This window comes from Suricata suricatta, chromosome 15, assembly GCF_006229205.1.
Source record: "Suricata suricatta isolate VVHF042 chromosome 15, meerkat_22Aug2017_6uvM2_HiC, whole genome shotgun sequence".
NCBI classification, from domain to species: Eukaryota; Metazoa; Chordata; class Mammalia; order Carnivora; family Herpestidae; genus Suricata; species Suricata suricatta.
Genome location: NC_043714.1, coordinates 28804354 through 28828879, shown reverse-complemented (window position 1 = coordinate 28828879; position 24526 = coordinate 28804354). Strand labels below are relative to the sequence as shown.

Here is a 24526-nt window from a genome sequence, read left to right as displayed (position 1 = left end):
AATATTGCTGATTTATGATACCAATTCCATTTTAATGAAGTCACTATTTCAAATATTGTTATTTAATTGCTACTCTTCTCTATTCTTGCAAAAAAAAAAAAAAGGAGAGAACAGAGGAAATGGAAACCTTTACGGCTAAAGGTTAATATGAACAACACAGGCCCCAAATTGCCAATCTTCTTTAATCTCAGCCTATTCTCAGATTTATTTTCCTGACTTTCTCTTTGTTAGAATGAGATTTTTCTTAGAACTTTCCTGAATCTTATACAAACGGACTCCCTTAGTCCTCCAATCATAACCATACATAAGTGACCTTGTATGACTATTATTTAGGTTCATATCCAAATTCTACTACCAGAGATTATATTATTAAATGCTGTTGTTACCATTACAGTTAGCAAAGCACTCTCATTATAAGATTTACATTTATATTTCTCCTTTCATGATTAAAAAACCCCTGAAAAATAGCTAGAAAGATATTGGCAATAAAGAATGTGATATTTACAAATCCATTCATTTGCTCATTCAGCTAGTCACTCAACAATGGCCATCAATTTGTTAGAAGTGGTTTAAAATAGAGGAATCATGTGTTGACTATCAAATAGTGCACCACAGGGAAAGTCACAAAATAATAAGCTGGAGCTGATTGACATGTAAAGTAGTTAAAGATCCCTGGGCAAGGTCCTTTCTTGATTCCACTTGGTTCTTGGAAATCAACAATTATTTTATGACTATGACATCCACTGTGCTGGTTGCCTCCAATACAGCAATAAAAGAGTAAGGTAAAACCAATTTTTTGTTTTTCTTGCAATAGATTCAACTTCAGTAAAAACTTTTATAGTATATGGAATATGGCATGGCTCTTTCTATGTTCAAACCAGAATGTAATTGTAAGAATTATTTACTATAGGACCACTTTTCAAACTAAGGACAAAATTATTTCTCCAAATGAAATATTGCCCCTGTATCCCAAATTCCAGTTGGGTACTTTAAAACTGTTGGTTCTATAAGGACAAAGTCTGACCTAACAGACTCCATGACAGAGGTCCCCCTCTAAGCTAGAAGGTCTAAGGGTCAGTCTGTCTGGAACTATCAGGCGGTTACACATTGCCCGAGGCAGAAGAGACCACCTTGTGGTATCCAATCAGGGAAGGCCAGCTCCCTCTCCCCACATTCCTAAAGGTGAGGCCTACAGATAGAAACTTTAGATAGGACCCTGTTACCTAATGTTAAAGTTAACCCAATAGTCACCAAATAAGAGCCCAAACTCACTCTGTAATTGGTTAATTTCAAAGATACCCTAAATATTGCGATTGGGTCCCGCCAACAGTAACGAACGCTCTGAACAACGTGTATGGTTAAAGTTGCTGCCAATGCTGTTGTACAATAATGATTGGATGTCACAATTTCTTGTCACTCCCCCTTCCCAAACCCCACATAAACCCTACTCAGCCCTTGTTCGGGGCTCTCAGCACGGATCCACTGCGTTGGTGAAGGCTGTGAGACCGAACTTGGGCCCGGCGAGCCTAAGCCGTAATAAAATTGCCCTTTGCTTTTGCATGCATGACTTGGTCTCCCTGGTGGTCTCTGGTTTTTGGGGGTGATATTGAAATCTTGGGCATTACAGGTTCAATAATTCCAACCCCTAAAATTCTATGCCCAAAGGAAGTCAGACTCTCTTCTTAGATGTATACAAATTGCTGGGATGGCATTTTTACAGATTCCTCTACCTCATTGCCCATTTTCTAAAAGGCTGCTCCTAAATATATTGTCAAGCATCTGCTAAGCTCTCTGAGCAATATAAATTGTATGACTCAATCAGAACAGTCACAGTTCCCAATTTCTTAGGTATTCTTAGGTATTGAATGACAAAGGTATTTCTTGTTATGTTTATGAGGTGACTTTTGGACCCTACCTCAGGATATAAGGTGATTGCCAGGAGTACAAAGTAAGAATTAAATTGTTGGAACTTTCAGTCTCCAGCAGCCACAACCCCCACCTCCAGGGGAGAGGAGATGGCCTGGAGGTTAAATCAATCACCACTGGCTAACATTTTAATCAATGACCACAATGTGTTGAAGCCTCCATAAAACCCCAAGAGGACAAGTAGCTTCTGGGTTGCTGACTGACAAATGGAAATTTGGGGAGTAAGGAGCACCTGGAGAGGACATGGAAGCTCCTCTTACTTTTCTCCATACCCTGTCCAAGGAATCTCTTCCATCTGGCTGTTCCTGAGTTATATCTTTTTATTATAACCCTGTGATCTCATAAGTAAAATGTTTCTCTGAGTTCTGTGAGCTGCACTAGCAATGTTTTTAAAAATTGTATTTACTTTTGAGAGAGAGAGCACAAGTGGTGGAGAGACAGAGAGAGAGAGAGAGAGAGAGAGCACAAGTGGTGGAGAGACAGAGAGAGAGAGAGAGAGAGAGAGAGAGAGAGAGAGAGAGAGAGAAGGAGACACAGAATATGAAGCAGGCTCCAGGCTCTGAGCTGTCAGCACAGCACTCACGGCGGGGCTCAAACTCACTAACCATGAGATCATGACCTAAGCTGAAATCAGACACTTAACCAACTGAGCCACCCAGGTGCCCTGCTCTAACAAATTAATTGAACCCAAGGGAGGCACTGGAACCTCTGATTTCTAGCCAGTTGGGAACAAACTGGACTTTGGATTGGCTTCTGAAGTCCAAGCTGAAGGTCATGAGAACCTCTAATCTCTAGCTCCTCAGTCAGAAGTAGAGATGACTGGGCTTGAGCCTGAAGTCTGAAGTATGGGCCAGGGAAAGAGGCAGTCTTGCAGACTGAAGCTTTAACCTCTGGGTAGGCACTGTCAAAATTGAGTTGAATTATAGGACACCCAGCTGGAGTTCCAAGAATTATTTGTTGGTGTGGTGACAACTCCCAGCCCAAAGTGGGAATTGGGTCCAGGAACAGGATGGACTCTCTCTCTCTCTCCTTCCTTTCCTTCTCACCATTCTTAGCAGACTGCTCTATAGCACAAAAGTATTTTGTTCTTTATTATACAGAACAATCAAGCAGACCCCTTCTCTTACCACTGGATATAGTCTAAACAAATCTTTAAAATGTTCCCACATTTATCCAATTTGATTCAGTAGCTGTGATTAAGAATAGTAATATCCCCCCCCCCATTTCCTATTATGTAAAGAAGCTTAAGGTAGGAATAGTTAAATAAATGAACCATTATAGTTGAACTGGAAGTGCTCTGAGAACTCTTCCCTATCATCTCAAACTCTTGTCCACCCAGTGTCAAAATGAAATCCACAGAACTTCTGGGAGTACTGTTTGAAAATAACTTCCCAAGAGGCTCTTCCACCAGACATTATATTTATAAATCTGAAAACTTTCATTACATCACAGTGCTGCCATATGGGATAAAGCATTTAGCCAGTAACATAATTGGTTAAAAATTGGTTAAAGCTCAAGATCTACTGACGCATCTAATCACATCATTATAGCCAAAAATCTCACAACACCACACAACAACCTATAACTCTTTACTGAAATATCAATATGAGTTAGAGCAAACCTCTTTAAGAGCTGAGAAACAAAAAGTACCCAAAAAGATGTCTTTTTCTATGCATATATTGAATGCTTAGAAGTTCTAATAAAGTATATTTTAGAGTTGAGTATAATATATTTTTTATGATGTCTGGGAATCTATACTCAATATGACAAAATATTTCTGGGTTTTTTGTTTGTTTCCTTGTTTACTCACTGACTGACCCTTTTCTTCATTTAATGAACCTGAAAATTTAAAACATTTTATGACATTAATTTCTACCTCTACTAAACAGCATTAAACTAATACTTGTTGAACGCTTATAATATGCTAGACATTCCATCTCCATTTTAGAAAGGAGAAAAAAGTAGAGACTCAGAGTGAATAAGTGACTTGACATAAATCATACTCCTAATGAGTTACAAACTGGAATTTGAACGCAGTTTGAAATGCCGGCACCTAAACATGACACTGGTAAGTAGTACTTCAGAGACTTGCACTGTTGCGGATTTTCACTTTGTTTTGTTGTTTTGTTTTGTTTTGTTTTGTTTTGAGAGAGAGAGACATGTGTGGAGGTGAAGAGCAGAGGGAGAGAGAGAAAGAATCCTAAGCAAGCTCCATACTCAGCAAGAGCCCAAGACTCCATCCTACAACCCTGGGATCATGACCTGAGCACATATCAAGAGTTAGACGCTCAACAGACTAAGCCACCCAGGCACGGCCACTTCGTTTTTTACTGAGACAAAATTTTATTGGGTCTCCTGCAGGATTTAATATAATAAGAAATTTTCTTTAAGTATTTGCAAATTATTTGATTCAATCAACTTTTAAGCACTCTGAGTATGCAATATACTATAATGACACCATGATGAATAGTAAAATAAAGTAATACCATGGGTTTTTCTGTTTTTAAAATATAATCTGTTTTTAAAATATAATCACCTTGATTTCATACTTACAATAACCTTGTGAAATAGACATTACTATCTCTATTTTACCAATAAGTATGCTGAGGTTTATTCAAACTCATTGGGTCCTGGGGTATATACATATTCAACTTTATAGCTACAATCAAACAATTTCCCAAAGTGGTTGTACTAATTTATTTTCCCATCAACAGTGTAAGAGTTCTAGTTGCTTCACATTATTTCCAACACTTGTATATCTTTTTCATTTTAACCAATGTAATATGCATGCAGTGTTAGCTCACTGTGATTTTAATTTTGTGTGAACTTACAACTAGTAAACATACTTTTTGAATATTTGGAAATCCTCTTTGGAGTATCCTTTTGCCAATTTTTGTATTAGCCTTTATATCTTTTGTGATTAACTTATAAAATTTCTTTATATATCCTGAATCCATGTCCTTTTCTAGATCTATGTATTGCAAATATATTTCCAGATATATGTATTCCTCTACTACATGTCTGGTCTTTTTACTCTCTTAATGGTGTCTCTTCTTTAATAAGAATGTTTAACTTTAATGGAATCCAGTGTATCATTTCTTTATGTTCTGTTTAATAAATCTTTGTTAGCTCCAAGGTCATGAAGATATAATACTATGTTTTCTTTCAAAACCCTAATTTTTTGCCTTCTACATATTAGATTAATTCTGAAATTGAGTTTTGCGTATGGGGTGAAGTAAATATCAGGATATGATTTTTCCATATGGAGCACAGAGCCCCACTCAGGGCGGCTTCATCTCACAACCCTGGGATCATGACCTGAGCCGAAATCAAGAGTCAGACGCTCAACTGACTGAGCCACTCAAGCACCACTAACACTACCATTTCATCTTGCTTCTCACATCTTATCTCTGAGTTCATTTCACTTCTTTTTGAATATTTTCACAGTAGGTGGGGGTACCTGGCTGGCCTAGTTGGTAAGAGCATGTGACATTTGACCTTGGGGTTGTACGTTCATAACCCACATTAGGTATAAGAGATTACTTTAAAAAATCCTTTCAGTAGGTTTTGTTAGTGGAAACCTCTGCATGTTTCTTATTTTTTTATAACTGAGATATAATTGACAAATAACATTATATTATCTTCAGTTCTACAATATGATTCAATATTTCTTTATACTGTGAAATGATCACCATGATAAATCCAGTTAACATCCATTATTACCACACATTGTTACAGATTTTTTTCTTGTGATAAGAACTTTGAAGATCTTACAGCTTTTAAATATATAATATACCATAATTTTTTTTCTTTATTCTAATGGACAACTTTAGCTACCTAGATTTACAATTGTATTCTCCCATTATTCTGAACATACTACATTCTGGCTTCTTTTAAAGCTCCCAATCTAATTGCTGTTGTTTTATAAACAATGTATTTTTCTTCATCTTTCAGATTTCTCTACTTTATATTTTGTTTCACTTCTACCTGAATTCCTATATATGGCCTTCCTTTCTTCCTTCCTTGCAACTTCTCTTACCTACAATATTTCCTATATCAAAGGATTTCTGTCCTGTCATTCATCAATACTGAAATTATCAAACATTAACTTCTGAACATGAAATTTTACTTTCTGTCTTCAGCTGAGGAATGTCTACCAATTGCATCTTGAATTTCTCAAATGAATAGGTGTCTTAGGTTTTCAATATCTTTATCTCTATATTTCTCTGAGTAATACATTTGAAGATATAATACCATAAATAACTATCTTATCAGTACATACAAGTTCAAAGAAAATATCATTTAATTTCTCAAGATCTATTTGATATTTACAAAACTGTCTCTTTTGGTCATAGTATTTTGCTCAATTCATATTTTTATAAATTATTTTCTTATTATTTTTGTCATTTTAAAATTATTTAATAGTTGCTTTCCAATATTTCTGTTATGTGACAAGATCAGGGACCGTGCTACTCTTACTCATATCGCATTGTTTCTTTGTGTCTTTTCACACAATTTGAAGCTAAATTCCTCACCGAGGCTTTACCTTTTGGACTCTTCAATAGCTTTGTTGAAAACACAAGGTATTTTTATTTTTGTTGCTGTTTTTCCCAGGGGCACTGTGGGACTTGCAACACTTTTATGTTAATTCCTTATCTGAATATTCCCAGATCACATTGATAAGATCAATTCAAATCCCAAACCTATGTTTATGAATTATCACAGGAAAATAATTCAACCTACAGAACACTCCAAAATGGCAATCTTCCAAGTCAACTCTTCTTCCAGGAGATGGATTTTTTTTTTCTAGTCCACCACTTCCCTACAGTTAAAACTCTCTTTTCTGCTTCTTGGGTGTTAAGACTCAATCTCCTAGTTACTCAGACTGGCTAGTTCTCTCAGAACAGCAAGCACTGCATCAGCTCACATCTGTTCTTCTCAAGGGATTTTCATTTTCTTCTTGAGTCGTAAGGGCTTTTTTCCCTAGTAAAGTCAGCCATGAGTTTCATTTAAATGTTTGTGCATTGCACTTTATTTTATTTTGTATGTATTTAATATTATGTTTTATGTATCATTCTTTCTGTTAAGGTCTTTACAAGTAGTCTAGTTTGCCATATTGCTGGAACTAGAAATGTCTTTGCCATCCAAACTTTATACATTATCATTCTACTGCATTTACTTTTTTTAAAGAATTTTTATTTATTTTTATTTAATTTAGAGAGAGAGAGAAAGCACAAATGAGGAGAAGGGCAGAGAGAGAGAGAGAGAGAGAGGGAGAGAGAGAGAGAGAGAGGGAGAGAGAGAGAGAGAGAGACAATCTTATGCAGGCTCCATGCTCAGCAGCTCAGAGGCTGATGCAGGGCTCGATCCCACAACCCTGGGATCATGACCTGAGTCAAAATCAAGAGTCAGATGCCAATCAGCTGAGACACCCAGATGCTCCACTGCATATTTACTTATTAAAAAATTATTTGTTATTTTAAACAAAGCCAAGATATCATAGCTAACATTTATAGATTATCCTTTGTTATAAGCATTAAGGAATATCTCACGCGCTAAAGTTCAGGAAAAAAGTTGAACCTCTGTTTTACATTATACTTAAAAATTTGATCTGCATTTTTCCAGGTATTCCAAAGTGACCAAGTAACATGTTATAAATATCCACAGAGAACTGCCTAGCTCTTGTCACTCTCTCACCAAGAAAATACCAACTAAAGAAGGTATCCTAGTTATGAGCACTGTTTTACCCATTATCAAGGTACTCTATTGTGCTTCCAGACTTATGTAGCCAAGAGCAAAGTATGTGTGGAATAACAAATGCAGTTTAATATGTATAAATTTGAGTAAGTGAAGGAAACAAGCTACACACACAAGGAAACAAAATATCCAATAATTTTCATTCTGAAGATTTCCTTTGACTGCCTCCTATAACCAAATGCCACCTTGTCAACAAAAGAGCCTCATATAAGTCCCAATGATTTATTCAGTGTTGACTGAATATATACTCTTTTCTGATCACCTATGATACAAAGATGAGTCACACTTCAGTGCCTAGGCTTAATGTTCATAGTCATAGTCATAATGTTCAAAGAGCAGATGTGTAGCCAGAAAAATACATTACATTGTGAAACACACAGTATTGGGGGACTAGCTTTGACAAGCATTGGGCATTAATCAAAAGTGGGATATGAAAGATAGGTTAGTTCTTAAGAGGGAGATGGATAAGAGATTTTGTGACGGAAATGACGCTATGCTGAGTCTTTAAGGACAATCATAAATTTGCATGACTGGGAAGGGCACTTCAGCTAGAAGCAGCAGATGTAGAGCACTTTGAATCTAGGAACTATGAATCTGGAATGCTGTTTGTACATTGTTCTTGATAATAGTGATGAATTTTAATTTCCCAGAATGCTTATTCTATTGACAGTAATAGATGTTACTGGGTATTCTGGAAAGACATTAGGGAATTTCTGTTAATGTTTATGAATGTATAAAATGAATAGTTGATATCCATACTTTCACAAAGCTTTTATTCAAATCAGGGATAAAAACGTAACTATGGGGATACCTGGGTGGCTCAGTTGGCTAAGCATCTGACTGCAGCTCAGGTCATGACCTCATGGTTTGTGAGTTTGAGCCCTGCAGTAGGCTCTGTGCTGACAGCTCGGAGCCTGGAGTCTGCTTTGGATTCTGTGTCTCCCTCTCTCTCAGCTCCTCCTCTGCTAGTACTTAGTCAGTCCCTCTCTCTCTCTCTCTCTCTCTCTCTCTCTCTTTCTCTCTCAAAAATAAATATTAAAAAATTTTTAATTAAAAAACGTAACTATGAAGAATACAAATTATATATCAACAACTCCAATGTCAGATAGAACCCCATTATGCTAAAGTATAGAGGTATTAGAGATAAACGTCAGTGACACATAATAAACTAAATGCTTAATAAAGTATGCAAACCTTAGAAAGGTTTATGAACAAGAGCTGAATAGGGAACCAAATAACTGAAAACAAGAAGTGAGAGAGTGAATAATGGGAGTTGAGACAGAATGAGCACTGCAGGGCAGAATCATGTAAAGATATTAAAATAGGAAACATTTATTTGTTACATTATAAAGTATTTTTACTATCACAAAAAATGTTCTTAAAATTCTTGAGGAAAAATTAGTGGAATGAGGAGTGATGAGTATAGAATAAAAGTAAAGGAAATTATACAAAGGTCAAAACAAAACAAGCCACAAATTGGGCTTTTTCAGTAGGAATGCACCCAATACGCAAATTATGTCTCTATGTAAACTATGGAGATAGATCGTAATTTGACAACTTAAAAATGTTTCATCAAAATTATTAAAATTGAATCTTCGATAATAAATAATGAATAAAAAAGTAAAATAGATCAAGAGAGTAAAAGTGGATCACAATGGATTAGTATTAACAAGCGGGTTCTCCCTGTAGAAAATGAGACTAGATTCGGTACAGTTACATCACATGGATTGATGGAAAGAAGTAGGGAGAAATATGCAAGGATGTGAAAAACAGAATCCAGAACTAGATCACTGTGCAGAAAGCAGGACCCTGTAAGTAAAAATGTCAGTACATTCACCTGACTCAATTAAAACTGGAATGCTAGAAAGAAATATAAATAGGAAGGGGGAAAGTTTTATTAGGTTCTTTAATGCTAACCTAACTGAGAAATAGTATGAAAAACAGAGACTAAAATAGACATTAAAACTTTAATCAAAAGGATGGAACTGAAAGGGGGTTAGGGGAATAAACAGCAAGGAAATAGCATGTGGCCAGAAAAGAATATATGATGACTAATTTGAATTCCACAAAAAAGAATATGGTTTTCAAAGACATCCATTACACAGAGAAATGAGTAAATGTATATTGTGTAAAAGTCTACCATGATAGCCTGAGTCAAATATGCATTTCATGATATTTTCAAAATAGAATACCTCACAACTAAACCAAGTTTTAAAACTCGAAGATTATGTGATATTAAAAATTTGTTAGAAAAGCATTAATGTGCTTTCTTTTTTACATTCCTATGTATTTGACTTTGACTTTGTTGGCCTAAGGCATCCTCTATCTATAGGGAGAACAGAATTTCTTACAGAAGAAATGAAAAGAGAAAGAAAATATTAATATTTAACTTCTGGGAAGCAGATAAGTATAATAGTCTTGTCTTGCACATTAGCTTATTGTATTAAGATACCTGTCCCCCAAATATCCTGGTGGCCATTTTGCCTTCTTTCACATATGAAAGCCCAAGACTAGCTAGTATTACTAGATCTCCTTTGCAAGAGTTATTATCTCTTCCACCTAGGACTTTTAAGGCAGAAGCCTTGAAGCTTGGCAGCTGAAGGAGGACAACATAAAGAAGATACTGTGCTTTTTCTAGCCTAAGAGTTGGTAGGAAGAATAGGGATGTGGAGAACAAGAAAATGATAGGTGTCCCTAATTTCCTCTCCCCAGACTTTGGCTCCAAAAGGTCCCTAACAACCAGTTGACAAGGTAGATAACCAGTTACCTAAAGATGCCACTTGGGTCCAGGATTGGCAGTTCCCTCTGATGTCATAGTCATTTAGCCACTTCCACTGGCCTATGTACCTATGTGCTATCAGAAGAGAGGAAGAGAAGGCAAGCAGACGTCTTGACCATGGCATGAAGGGACAGATTATAATACTGCATTGGAAAAGTTAAAAGTTAAAATGAGCATTTACTTATATTTCTCCTAGGGAGAAATCCAAATTAGCTTAAAAACACAATAAACTAAACTTTTCTCTGCACATTCGAATACAGTGTGAGCTAAATTTTATGACCCAGCTTTAATGGTACTAAAAACTACAAGATCAATCGCTTCTCGGCCTTTTGGCTAAGATCAAGTGTAGTAAAAACTACAAGATGCTTGATTTTAAAAAAGCATCTGAGAATATCACTTGTCAAATTAATAGCTAAGGATCAGCTTATAGGAAGACATGTTAAGATACTAAAATAGTAATGATTGTTATCATGATTATATTTACACTGCACTTTTCTTCTGAGAACTCTAAGACATTCACATACTTTAAGTCATTATTGCCTTCATATTAAATAGAAAAAAACCCCTCAAAACTAATTTAATTAGAAAAATAATTTATACTACCTGTTAGTAGTTTAATAATACGAAACAACAGTTTTTCTGATTTGCTAGCACTGTTTGATACTTTAATTAGTTAATGTTTTTCTTTGTATCCTTAAACAACTTTTTCGTAAATAATTTGCAAATGGGAGGGTTCAATTAAAATATAGAATACTTAGTTTGAGTAGTATTTTTATCGCTATCCATTAAAAGAAATTCACAACTGATCTTTTAAAATGTACGTGCAGAAGGGATTTCTATTTCTAAGTCTTATAGGAATGTCAGATTGAAATTAGCAGCTAAATTCATTTATACACCTAATCATATATAAGAATCTTTGTCAAAGTCTGGTCCAGAGCTTAAGCTTATTTCATCGGCAAGGTCCTTGTGGTCACTCTAAAATTGATAATTCATTGTAAAACTGTTTGTATAAATGGTAATGACTATTCCAGCTCAACCCTAATTTACTTTTAATAGGAAAAAATAAATCAAACATCATCTATTTAGTTTTCTACCTAAATTGGGACAGCCATTTCCACTCATTTCTTTGAAGGTCCCTGTGTTCATACAGTGTAATTAATGGGGGCACAAGTGGGAGAGTGTTCAGTGGAGAGCCTTTTGTGACCTCAATGGGGCTTATGGACTGGAATAATGAAGGACAGGTATCCAGGCCAATTTTTAATTTCCTTGTTATTTCAACATTTTATTTGAATGGTGGTAGGAGTTATTACTATAATTTACTGAGTATTTTCTTTCATATAGTTCTTTTGAAGGTAATTATTAGAAGAGCTAATATATACATCTGTAGAGAGAAATTTTCTAATTGCACACATGGGCTTCTTTAGAATGTTCTGTACATATATTTGAACTTTTTTATGACCAGTAAACACACCAATTAAAAAAGTACACACACACTAAAGAAATCAGTCCTGGTCCCAGCCCAATCATACAGCTGGACACATGCAGAGAGGAAAAGTCCAGTAAGTACAAACTCAGGCACAGGGCTCACTGTGAGCCTTATGGAACTTGACCTGCTGACTCATGCTGTGAGGTACATTCAAGTCTCATAACAGCTTTTAAGTCCATCAGATTTAGCGCTCAATAACTAAAACCTTATTTTACTTTCTTTTGAGTTCTTGGATACCCAGCATCAGCAAGGCTATTAATGCTTTCACAGAGATAAAAGATAGTTTAGGAGCAAGAGATGTCCTCCTAAACAGTTTAAGCAAAGAGTGAAATGGAGTTCAATGCATGAATCCAGAATTGTTTTAACCTTTAGAAATAGTAGAAGGCTTAACCAATTTGTGCACTAAGAGAAAGGAAACTTTATACTTAAAGTTGTGTCACATGCTATACAATCTGAGACACAGCAAGATTTCTGGTCTAGTTTTCCTTTAGTTCACAAGTGACCTCTCATCGAAGTCATACAATCCTTCTACCAGACAGTAGACTGTACAAGGTCAAAGACTTCTTTATTCACCTTTAAATCCTGAACCCCAGGCTTAATGATGGCACCTGTCATTCCGTGAATGTTTCATGAATTAATAATTACATATTTTGAGCCCACAGAAAAGCAAAGAATTGTCTTCCCAGGGAGCACTCCTAACCACTTGTGGTGTAAGTACCACTGACCACTGCCCAATTTGAATCAATTGCTGCTCAAATGAACTCTTAAAATTCTTAATATGCTTCCGTTTATCTTTTAACAGTGCAGGTGTCAGAAGTGGGAACTGAAGGAGATACCCCAATGTCCCCCAAGAGCAATTATTGACCTTGTGTAGATACCTCTTATGCACCTTGAGATTGCTGCTTTCTCACATCTCTGGAGGTCATGGGTAAGTCTCTCTCAGTTCCTGGATCCTACCTCTGTGGCTTTTGCATTTTGAGTTTTCAGACTTTATTAGAGCATTTCTCTTTCTGGATGCAGTCAAATTGGGTCCAAATGAGACTATTTCTGACTTAGAAAGCACACTGCATCCAGTGTGAGGCGTCAGGTGAATAAAATTTTAAGGCTGAACAAGTAAAGTTAACCATACCAAAGATAACCCTGAATTACAGTGGCCATAGTACAGAACATTTAACCATTGTAGATAAGTTTATCCATTTATAAGGTGCCCTACAGAAAAAGAGGTTTCAGCCAGACACTCACCATAAAAAGTAGAGGGAAACTTATTTTTCTTGCTCAAAAGTTTTTGGTGACCAGGATGAGACCTGATGGGACACACAACGGTCTCCGAGCCTGCAGACAGCATCCTGGGGAAATTGGCAGAAACCGGCAAAGGCTAAGAATTCTTGCCAAAGCCCCCTTTCCCAGATCTTTGATGCCAGGATGACAACGAAAGGTAACATTTCACATTGTCCTTCCTTTCTCAAATTCAGATTGGCAGGAAAAAATACTGGTTATGAATCCTTTCCCTTCCAGGAGTAGCTATTGCCTTCTTGCTTTTCACTTGCCTTCTTGCTTGTCACTTAGTGTCCTGATACTTTGGCTTGGCAACCATTAATTTGAGGGCCCTAATATATGGCCAGAAAGAAATGTGGGCAGCACCCCATTTGTGGCTAGACATGGCTAGACAGAAAAGTGGATTGCTCTTCAAATCCCCTCATAACTATTTTTAATATTTTATATCCTTCAGGCATATAAATTACCATGAATTCTTCCACATTCTATAGATGGTTATAAAGAATAATTAACTTGAGGGGCGCCTGGGTGGCTCAGTCAGTTTAGCATCTGACTCTTGATTCCGGCTCAGGTCATGATCCTCTCTCTCCCTCTCTCTCTGCTCCTTTCCTGCTCGTGCGTGCTCTCTCTCTCAAACACTTTTTAAAAGACTAATTAATTTGAAATTGAAAACAATTTTAACATAAAATTGTGCCAAATCAAATATGTAATGCAATTGCTTTTTTATCGCTTGAAAAGTTGCATACTAGATATTTTTACATTTTCAGCTAAACATATACATGTATTCATTTTTGAATGATCACATATGTCAGCCTATAAAGCTCTAATGCCCGAGGTGAAATAGAACCATGTGAAGCTTCACACGTATGTCCGCAAGTGAGAATGTCCATGTAATTTACTGTTCAAACCATGCAATTACATGTGACAATGTTGAAAATAATTAAAAATATATAATTTTAAAATATGATTTATTAAATATCCTATAAAATAGTCCTGAATCAAAACTATTATCAAAAATTAAATTCCTTCTGAAACAATATATCTATGTACAATAAGGCAATTATAAAAAGTATGTTGACTATCTGAATACTACCAATTAAAATAAATAAAATAATTTTAGTAAATGTGCTACACATCCTTACCAGTTTTCTTAACCATATCTATCTCCCATACCATGACAGTGATATGGTTCAGGGAAAAAAAGCATTTTCTCCATCCATAGAGTCTTTTGAAAATAAAATCTTCAATCTTTTTCAGAGTTGCTTTTATTAATAATAATGTAAGAGTCTTGACATATCTAATTGACTTCTAGGAGTCTTAATATTTTTATTATATTTTAATAAATATATAATTGGCATATAATACTACATTAGTTTCAGGTATACAACATAATGATTCAATATTTGTATATGTTGCAAAATGATCACCATAATAAGCGTAGTTAAAATCCATTACATTACATGGTACAAATTTTTTTTCTTGTGATGAAAACTTTTAAGTCCTATCCTCTTAGCAACTTTCAAATATACAATACAGTACTATTAACTACAGTCACCATGTTGCACATTAAATCCTTATGACTTATTTTATAATTAGAAATTTGTACCTTTTGACTGTCTTTACTCATTTCACCCACCCCCCACCCCCTGTATTATTATTATTCACTGATAAAAATCCAAATATTAATTTATCTTCCCTTTTCTCACATAAGAAGTTATTGTGATTCATTCTTTTTATTTATATACATTCTCAATCATATTCATGTTAGGATCATTATGAAAATATTTAAATTATGATAAGTTACTCATCTGCTATTAATAGTGGATAAATCATCAAAACTAGAAAGAAAAATACAAGTATTAAAAGTCAGTTCAAGCACTATGAAGAAGAAGAGACAAGAACACCCCCGGACCCACCAAAGCCCATGCACCAGGGCATCCCGCATCCAACGCTTATGGCCTGCCACTGTCACCACCATGCCCAAGAGAAAGGTTGAAAGGAATGCTAAAGGAGATAAAGCCAAGGTGAAGGATGAGCCACAAAGAAGATATGCAAGGTTATCTGCTCCTTCAAAGCCAGAGCCTAAGCCCCTATAAAGGGAGACGAACCCAATGAGAGAAAGGGGAAAGCTAATGCTGGCAAGGATGGGAATGACCCTGCAGAAAACAGAGACACCAAAACAGACCAGGCACAGAAAGCTGAAAGGTGCTGGAGACGCCAAGCGAAGTATGCACAGTTTTGGTAACTGTTTCTTTCTGGTGATTGTAGTTTGAAATACTATTTTTTATCAAGTTTTATAACAATGCAGAATCTTGGGGTTTTTTATTATTTTTAAACTATGGTATTAGCATATAGAACACTTCCTTGTTGTTTTGAGGGGAGAGTCTAGGTCATTAATAGAACATCTCCGAAGCTAAACTGATACAGAGGGGAAACACCTTTCCCTTCTAGTTTTCAGAAACTTCCTCATGGTTCCCAGGAGGAGGAATTCCTTGATGTTAACACACATTAACCATCTTGGCACATGTGTCTTGTGGTGTGGAAAAACTAAAATTCATTTTTTGTGTCCTCTTTTCCCTCTCTGCCTTCAAAATAGACTTGACCTCTTTAAACCCCAGAGACCTGTTGGAACCTGACCCCCCAAAATGGTTCCAGTATGTAAGGCATTTTGGACTTTATAGTTTCACCATGGAGATGGTTTCCCTCAAAAGAGTTCCTTTTTCAACTTGTGGATCTTCAGATTAATAATTCTGCCATTTTCATTTCATTTCCTGAAAGTCAAGGTCAACTTGTGAAAAGTTGTTAAACATGCTAAATGTGAAATGTCAACCTCCACTCTAAACTTTCCCTGCTCAGAGCATCAAATGAAGACTTCACTGGGTTTTATAGCAGCTTTCTGATTTTCATAGTCTATGTTAGAAAGGAGTTTGAAAGTTTTTTACTGTTAATGATTATCTCCCCATGTTCTGCCTGAAATACCATGATTGTTTATGAAAAGTATCTTTACTAAAGCTGGATACAGTTTGTCTTGGGGAAAAACAAATAAATAAAAGTCAATATACAATACAGGGAAAGAACTGTAACAGTATTTGAAAATTTTCTTTTCATTTATTTTTCCCTGATAAACTTCATGCTAATAGAGTAATTGTTGTTTATTCAGCTAAATGTTCTCCCTGCACTAGAAATATGCATTTACAGAGAGAGGAATAAAGAAGAAATTTTCCTTCTCATTTGGCATTGTCTCCTTCTGTGGCACTCCCCAGATCTTTCCTATAAAGAATTGATTCTATAACTCTAGTCCTTCCAATCCATTGCTTTGAAAGTTAAATAATGCACAGAGGGACTCTACATTTTCAGAAAATACAAGCCCTACACGCTCAGCAAAACTGCATAACATCTTGCAGAACCTGTATCTGTAGTATTTTTTGTGATTACTGATAGTATTTTCTCATATATTCATTGAATATTCTTGTTATACATTAGGTTTTCTATTTTATTTGAACCCTATATACATGAATAGCATTTACAGTAGAAACTAGAAATTTAACCCAATATATTTTATCATGTGTTATTTAACTGATACATTGGGTCATATTATTTATATCAGAATAAATATCTCAAGATATATTCTGTTCAAGAAATATCTTTTAATTTTTTGTATACACCACACACACACACACACACACACACACCAAATACACCCACATAGATTTTGTATGCTATATTTATTTATTTATTTTTGCTATATTTATTTTAAGCATTAACATAAATAGTTAAAACTGCATACCATTCTATTCTTAACTCGCATATGTGCTTGCAGTTAGCCGAATTTTAAAGTTCATTTGGGATCATTTGAAAGCATTAGCTCTGACCAGAACTAAGCAGAATAAGCAAAACAAGCAAAATTAAAACACATTTGCTGACTTTTCCCTATCTTCTAAAGTCACCAAAGTAAAGTTCTCCAAGCTTAGACACTTATCCTCATTTTTTAAAAAATAGTTTTGTGACTATGCTTATTCTTCTAATCTCAAGACCTCAATAATTTTACATTCATCTCATATCCAGATCATTTAGGAATGGAACGTGAAGATAGTAAAGAAAAGAATTTCCTTTTCTTGAAGAACTGCACTGAACACTCTCTATATATGATGTCTCATTTCACCATCATAAAGTCTGTTGACTCTAAAATTGTTTTTGAAAGATGCAATTAATATTGCATTTGGCCTAAGTGATATATTGGGGAAGGAAATGAGACTATGAAGGAGACGACAAAGAAGTATGCCATCAAGACCTTGAAAGAACCTCAAACCTTTTCTGATAAAATGTATTCCTTATTCCCTTTGCCAATTTCTTTTATACTCTAATGAAATTACTTTCTCCTTTGAATCTTTTCTTTATCCATACACATAATAAAAACGTCTTCAAGTCTCTAGGTCTGGCTATGTCATTGCTTTCTTAAAATCTTTTAATGTTCCTTTACAACATAGGGACAAAATAAAATGTGTCAACATGACCCTCTACTACATGTGGCACTTGCCAATCTGCACTTTTTCTTCATTCATTTATTCAATAAATAAGTGGCTTAACGGAAATTGTGCCATATGCAACTTGAAGATATTATGCTCAATGAAAATATACCGCTCACGCAAGGACAAATGTTGCACGCTTTCACCTACATCGGTATCTAAATCTCATCAAAATAAAGAATGTAATGTTGGTTGCCAATTATGAGAAGGACAGAATGGGAATTTGACTATCAATGTGTATAAAATTTTATTTAAACAAAATTAGTAAATTCTAGAGATCAGCTGTACCAGCACTGTGCCTACAGATAATGATACTGTATTAAATGCCCCCCCCCCAAAATAAGTGGCTTAAATGTCTACACTGAGAAAAAATATATAGCATAGAGATTTAGAACACATGCTCAGGAAGCAGACTGCTTAGAAGATCAGACTCTGCCTGATAGCTGTTTGAAATTCGCCAAGCTACCAAAACCTTCTAAGTCTTGGTTTCTTCATTTATAAAATGAAATAGGAATAGACCCTACAATATAGGGCTATATGGGAACTACATTAGATAATCAATGCAATGTATGAAGAATAACACCTAGGGGTGCCTGGGTGGGTCAGCTGGTTCAGCATTTGACTCTTGATTTCAGCTCAGATCATGATCTCACCATCATGAGATTGAGCCTCACCTGATATCACGCCTCACACTGGGCATGGAGCCTGCTTGAAATTCTCTCTCTCTCTCTCTCTCTCTCTCTGCCTCTCTCCTCCACTTGCACTGTCTCTTTCTCTCTCTCACCCCTCCCCCCCACACATATACACACACATACACAGAATAATGCCTAGGGCTTTGTGAGCACCAAGTACAATAAAAACAGATTCGCATGGTGGTAGTGATCCTGTCTCTAATGGATAACTGCATATAACAGACTAAAGACAAGCAAAAATAGACAGCAAGAGGAGAGATGAATTAGGTGCCTATTGTGCTGTCATCTGACAATAGATGACATAAGTCTGGAGTAGAATGGTAGAGTTGAAATGGAGCAAAATGAACATATTCAAGAAAAATTTGAACTTAGTATATGTAAGATTTAGTGATATATTAGTTTTGTGGAATTAGAGACGTTAAGGATTATTTCCGTTTTTTGTGTATGTGTAATAGGATGAAGAAAGACTAGGTTTGATGTGGGACAAGGGCCAGGAAGTAGAATAGAAGATCCTGGAGCTGGTTTTGTACAGGTTGAATTTGATATGTCTTTGAGTTAGCAGAGGATAAATGTCAAGTAGGCAACTGAATATATTGGAAAGTATAACTGAGAAAAAATCATCAGCAATGGAGTTTCAAATCTTTTTAATCACCACCTGAAATGTACACTCCAACAACACTGGTTTTTATAATGTCCTTTGAGTTTTTTACATCTACGTATTTTATCATGATACTCCTTTCTGAAATGCCCTTTGACAATCTTCACCTGGATACTGGGCTCACATCTTTAAGGCTCAGCCTGATGAAATCTCCAAAAGCGGTGTGGTAAACAGACTAGTCAGTCAACAAACTTTTTTCCACTACTTCCAGTTCACAGCTTCCCTTGCGGTTAAATGTGGCCATATAACTAAGTGGTGGTCAATAGATCCATGTCTTACTTTCTGGGCTAGCCTCTAAAAAATAGACCTCAAGCCTTCCTTATCCCTAGCTCCCTGTCTGATGCTCAGGATCCAGCAATGGACTCAGTCCTTTGGAGATGCCAGAACCATAGGATGGAAGCCTTTGAAACACCAAATGAAAGATGCTCTACCATGTATACCAGATACATAGAAATGGATGAGTAAGAAAAAGTCCTACTCTATTAACCACTGATATTTTGGAGCTGTTTAGTAATTAGCCTAACCTGAAATCTTCCTAATTTTCCATGACTATATTTAATGTCCCTGTCTGTGCCCTAAGCCTCATGACATATTTGAATCATTATAATTTTCATATGGGGCTTCATATTGGCTCCTATGCCTGTGTCTCAAAAACTATAAGTTCTATGAGAGCAAAGTCCATCTATTTCTCTTCTTTTTATCCCTAGATCCTAACATGATTCTTAAAACAACTGGGTTTTGGTAAACATTTTAAGCAGTGAACTGAAAATGAATTATTCAGTTCATTCACCCAAATTTTCATTATATTTGCCCCAGGCCAAGTTTAAAGCATAAACTAACACCTATACATTACTAGGGCTTCAATTTCTTAGTCATTTATTAATTTCTTATTTGTATTTGTCCCCCTTGACTCTGTTCCCTAATACCATCTTCTTGAGTTATTGAAAAAAATTGAATTATCTTCCACTATATAGTTATTAAATAGACATTGAAATGTTAAAATTTACTTTAGCACCATAACTCTTCCTTATGAAATATATTCATTTTATTGCTGCTGCTTTCCTTTCCATTCTTTCTATTTAAGCCAAAGTAATGAGCCTTTTATTTTATCCTTTAGTTAAAACCGTCTGCTTTAATATTTCCAAAACTATTCCAATTAATTAAAAAAAAGAACAACAAAAAATTTGGTCAAAAATATTGAATACAAAAAAGTACATTCTGTTTTTTCTTAGCCCTGATGCCTTGCTGTTTTCTAAATTCAGCTTGGCATCTTAAAGTGCCATGAAATAATTAGAGAGATCACAGAAGGCTACCCCTCTCCTTGGCTAGGGAACAAAACATGTCAGATCACCATATGCTACCCCTACTTCAATGCAACCTTCTGAAAACTCATAAATTTCCAACTTCAGCGTTTCTAAGCAACCACTTTAATGTTTTCAACCACGAATTGGATGAAGGCCCCAGTGAAAGCACACAAGGAAAATTCATGGAAATAACCCTAGGAAATGCCATGTGCACTCACGCAAACGAAAGGGAAGGGAAAGTGTGCTTCCTCAAAGGATGTCTGCATGTGGCAGGTGGGTTGTGGTCTTCACAATTAGTGAGCATTGTCCTCTAAAGGCAAATGCTTTAATCATCAATAATTTAAAAACAAAGCGTAATGATAAGCTTTCTTCATACCCTGTTGGTGTGTTTTGTTTTAGTACATTTAAAAGTACAAGCGACTTAAGCATTTTGGTATAAAAGAATAATTTGGTCCTTCGATCAGACTAATATTTTTCAGAGATGTAATCTTATATTTAAGCATTAAATATTTTGTATTCATTTACTTATATACTCAGTATATGGTGTAAAGATATCTGAATGTCATAAATAGGAATTTTACTACAAAATAACAAAGAATATCTAACTTTTAGTTTTCCAAGATTTATCAAACATATAGTTATGAATTTCTCTGAAAGATATTCAGTAAACCAGTGAAAATTTTGACATCAAGAAACACCAGTTTAATGACTAGTATTTGGGAATGAAGCATGGTAATGACAAACATGACATCTAGATTTAGAATCATCTAGGTCTGAATTCTAATCTGCCATCTATTAGTTGTGCGACACTAGTCTAGGCATGTAAACCCACTGAGCTCTGAAATGGAGTTTCTAATGCCTATCTGGATTACTGTAATGATTAAATAAAATATACATGAATTCTGAGCTACTGTTATTAAAAGCTATCATTATTGTTTATTTATTATTGACTTGTATCACCCTTCCTAATTAAATGTCCCTTGGGGAAACTAGTGTGAAAATGCTTTATTCCTCCAAGAAATTAACTCTGTCTTTCTGAAAATGCCAGTGTGAAAGCCTTCAAGCAGTGGAAGAACTTGTCAGGGCATGTACTAACCATTTATTCTCCCACAGCCCTCAGACAACGGTTCACTTCCTGCTGTCATTTATTGTACTCTAATATATCAAAGGTCTTTGGCTCATCTATTTTCTTTTTGTTATTGTTGTTTTTTCAGAGACTCTCTGGCCACAGCAGTAATCAAACTTACCAAGTGGGTGAGTAATGAACAGAAATGTCACATATCCAGCAGGAATCTACACACAAGCAATCTCCTTATCCTCTGCCAAAATCCTATTCCACTGTGGACTGCATGCATTCCCAGAGCAACACAGTAATGCCTCTGGCCCTAAGTGCTTTGCCTCTGGCTCCTCTTTTCATGCCTGCAATTGTATTATTAGAGGTGTCCTCCAGTACATGTTAGTTTGACTCTATTTATTATTACCAAGAAGCCAAGAGTTTATCTATTCAGGAACAAGGGAATATTTTCTGGGCTTCTAATATAGTTTATATTTAGATTGCAGCTTTGCTCTGAAAATTTCATAACTCCACTAAATATATTTTGTTAGTAACTAACACCTAGAGCTTGTGTAATACTTTTGACTTTTCAATATCTTTCCACACAAATTTCATTTGATTCTCAGAACTATCCTGCAAATTAGACTGGACAGGTACTATCATAGCTCAAGAGACTGTGATTGAAACTTGAATAACTTACCCAAGACCACAAAGTGTATTAATGTCTGACTCAGGTGTCCTCTGACATTAAGTGTCTTTTCTTACATATTACTATAACTTTTTGTAATACAATAGCATGTGATCAATAGTAGACAGATATATTTAACATGGCTAGAATATCTGGTATATTGTGAGTTTTGTTTTATTTATAGTTTTTAATAATTTAGCTTTCTTTGTAATCTCAAGTTATGTGCAAAGACAGTAAACAGTTGGATTGTAGCCAGCAAATATTAATTTTGACTGTTGTCATGAAAACTATATATCATTGAAAACAATTGTGATGAATCACATAGCTTTACACCTTGTGATATGATATAAAATAAGAAATATATAGTTGATCTTTTCTCCTGTTCCTGACCAGAGGTCCTAAAACTCTTGGAATTTCCTAAGTGGTAAGAACAATAGAAGTATCTTTTTTATTTATTTATTTTAGAGAGAGAGGGAGAGAGAACATAGAGGGGAGAGTGGGCTGAGAGTGGAAAGGGAGAAAGAGAGGAAAAGGGAGAGGGCAAGGGAGAGGGGAGAGAGAGAGAGGGGAGAGGGAGAGGGAGAGGGAGAGAGAGAATCAGAAATAGGCTCCACACTGAGTGTGAAACCCAATACAGGATTCAACCCCTGGGCTCATGACCTGAAGAGAAATCAAGAGTTGGATGCTCAACCAACTGAGCCACAAGGTGCCCCAATAAAAGTGTCCTGATATACACAACGAGCTCCTTCCAACTACACCTGAGTTTATGTTAATGAAGTGACTTTTTGGAAAGCACCCAAGCATGAGGGATAATTGCCATGTCAGTACCACCCCTAGACCTCAGGGATGGAAGAAGGACTGGAGATTCAGTTCAGTCACCACTGATCGGTGATTTAATCAATCCTGCCTACATGTAGTAAAAACTCAAAAGGAGGGGATTTTGAGTTGGTGAACACATGGTAACTTGGGGAGAGTGGCTAACTCAGAGAACATGGAATCTTGATATCCTTTCTCTATACCTTGCCCTATGTATCTCTCCCATATGGTTTATAAACCAGTAATCCAGAAAGTTAGATGTTTCTCTTGAGCTCTGTGAGCACCCTAGCAAATTAATGGAACCCAAGAAGCTGGTTGTTCGAACACTGATCTATAGGTGGTCGGTCAGAAGAGTAAGTGACAACCGAGGCTTGCAACTGGCTTCTGAAGAGAAGGAGCAGTCTTACAGAACTGAGCCCTTACCTGTGAGATCTCCAGGAAGATGGTGTCAGAACTGAGTTGAATTTTAGGATACCCAGCAGATGTCAGATAATTGCATGGTAGTGTAAAAAAACCACCCCTCCATATACACTATAATTGAAGTCAAAATTTTATATCTATACATCTGAATAATCAAAAAATGTTCATAATCATTATTGTTTCATTTGGAAAATCACTATAATGTGAGAAAGGTAGAGCAATTATTGTTCTTGTGATAAATTTTCAGAAAATCTATATGAAATGGTGAATGAGTGAACACAGTCCATTTTTGATGAGGAAACTGACTGTTATGCACTGAATCTATTTATTCTTGAGGCAAGTTCATGTGACTAGGTGTGAAAGATTCTTTCCATTACCTCAAATTCCATTTTGGTTTAAACACAGTCATTATCTAATTCAGGCATTTAACACTCACTTCATTTTATAACACTGTGGAAGCCATTGCAACAAAAGAAAGAGGTAGATTTGTTTTTTGCAATCCAGAAACTTACATTCTAACTAGAATACATTGAGGCAAGCATATGAATCCAATAAAACACAGAGACATAAAAGATATGTAAAACAATGCCCTACTGAGACATATGGATGCCCAGTTGTCTGTTTATGGCTAGAAATAAATATTTTCATGTCGGATTCTGAAAAGTTAGAAGACTAATTATCTATGAATGCCCATCAACAGTCAATATAAAATAAAGTTGTGAGAAAGCTATGTTCTCACCTGGCACAGGGAAGCTGGGAAGAGTTTGAAAGAGATAAAAACTTGAAGCCATGTAAATAAAAGTAGAGAAGCTAGAGAGGAGAAAAAAAAGAGAAGAAACTAGAATAAGAGTAAGCTATTTTTAAAAGAACGGAGCAAAGAACTTGATGGATTTTTTCCCCTAGAAAAGCAATTCGAGAGATGAAATATATTTTTAAAAATTATTTAAAGTTTCTAAAAATTGTCATAAGGATACGCAGAAAGTGCCTAAAAATTCATTCAAGAAATATTACTAAATATTGCTAAGAACAATGAGAGTCTATGGAATTTGAGCCAACACAATTCTTTTTACCCACCTTTATTCCTCAGCTCCACATTTTAAAAGCTCTAGCCTAGGCACCAGCAGCCAAGGAAATGGGCTCCCTAC

The 24526-nt window shown here is 35.7% G+C and overlaps 2 pseudogenes; both read left to right on the top strand.

Moving 5' to 3' along the window:
- Positions 1-10775: 10775 nt before the first annotated feature.
- On the top strand, positions 10776-10861 carry LOC115279584 (annotated as a pseudogene).
- Positions 10862-15199: 4338 nt separating this feature from the next.
- Positions 15200-15496, top strand: LOC115278805 (annotated as a pseudogene).
- The last annotated feature ends 9030 nt before the right edge of the window (positions 15497-24526 follow it).